Consider the following 1,294-nt stretch of genomic DNA (forward strand, 5'->3'; position numbering starts at 1 on the left):
AACTAATAATAATAATAGTAATAATAATAAAACGTTTCACTTGTCGTTTTCAGCAATAAAAAATATACATAGCATTATTTTGAAAATAAAATTAAAGTCCATCATTGTATATACCACAAACTGAGCGAGTTTTTTGAACACAAGTATTATAATTTGTAGTTTGTAGGTCAGTCGCGAAACGCAATCACGAAAAAATGGCGACAAAATGCATAAAATTAAACAAATTTTAGAAACGAAATTAATTGATTTTGTCGTGTTGATAAATTGCTCTTTAGCTGAATTTAGAGAGTTTGCGTATATGCGAAGCCGTAACCAAATTGTATAATGTATGCACTGTGAGAAATGAAAAAAGTTACAATTTTTTGTTTATATTTTTTTTTTGTTTTTGGTTTTTTTTTTTTGCGTTTTGCAAAATAATAGTAAAAATATATATGCGCAAGCATTTTATTGTCAAATTGTTTAGGTTTTATTTCATTTTCGATTTTACTGTATTTTTTTCTTTCAATATTTCTTGTATGGTTTATTTCATTGTGGCGAAATTTCAGCAAAGAATTCAACTAAAATATCTAACAAACAGTGCTGTACTCGTATTTGCAATGAACAGTTAATTTTTGAAATATATGATTTTATATATTTTTGCTTTTTCTTGTATATTTCAAAGTGTATATTCAACTTATGTCGTTTCAAAATAATCACTAGCGCAAATTGCTTTATATGTTTTTTGTTGTTTTTCTGCATGTTTTTTATTTTATTTTTTTAATTTTTATTTTTTTCTCCTTTTGCTTTTGTCAACAATTTCGTTTGCTCTTTTTTTGTTGTTTTTTTCAGTTACTTTTACTATTTTTTACAGTGTATTATGTATTGTTTATTTGCTGTTTGTATTGTATATAGTTTAAAAAAATTAAATAAAAACTAAACTTTTCAGGTGTGTAAAAAAATATGAAAAGTTTATGCGAGGATTTCAGATTTTGCTTGCTCTCCCATTTGCCATTTATAACCGTAAATTAACGCAAATCATTACAAGTATTTGATTTCACGTACAATTTTGCTGATTTGTGTTTAGTTGCTTTTTTATTACTGTTATTTTAGTTACATACATATTTACATTAGTTAATGGTTGGCTAGCTACAAGTATGCGTATAGCTAAGTATGTTTGTAGGTGTGTGTGTGTTGGTGTGGGTATGAGCTGGCGTATTTCATTTGCCGTTATTTGCTTTGTAAATATTTCACAGTTTRCGTTTTTTGTTAATTTGAAATTAAATATATTTAAATTATAATACACTTGGGAGTGGCC

This window comes from Bactrocera latifrons, unplaced genomic scaffold (genome assembly GCF_001853355.1).
Source record: "Bactrocera latifrons isolate USDA-ARS-PBARC rearing strain unplaced genomic scaffold, ASM185335v1 scaffold_0, whole genome shotgun sequence".
Taxonomy (NCBI): Eukaryota; Metazoa; Arthropoda; class Insecta; order Diptera; family Tephritidae; genus Bactrocera; species Bactrocera latifrons.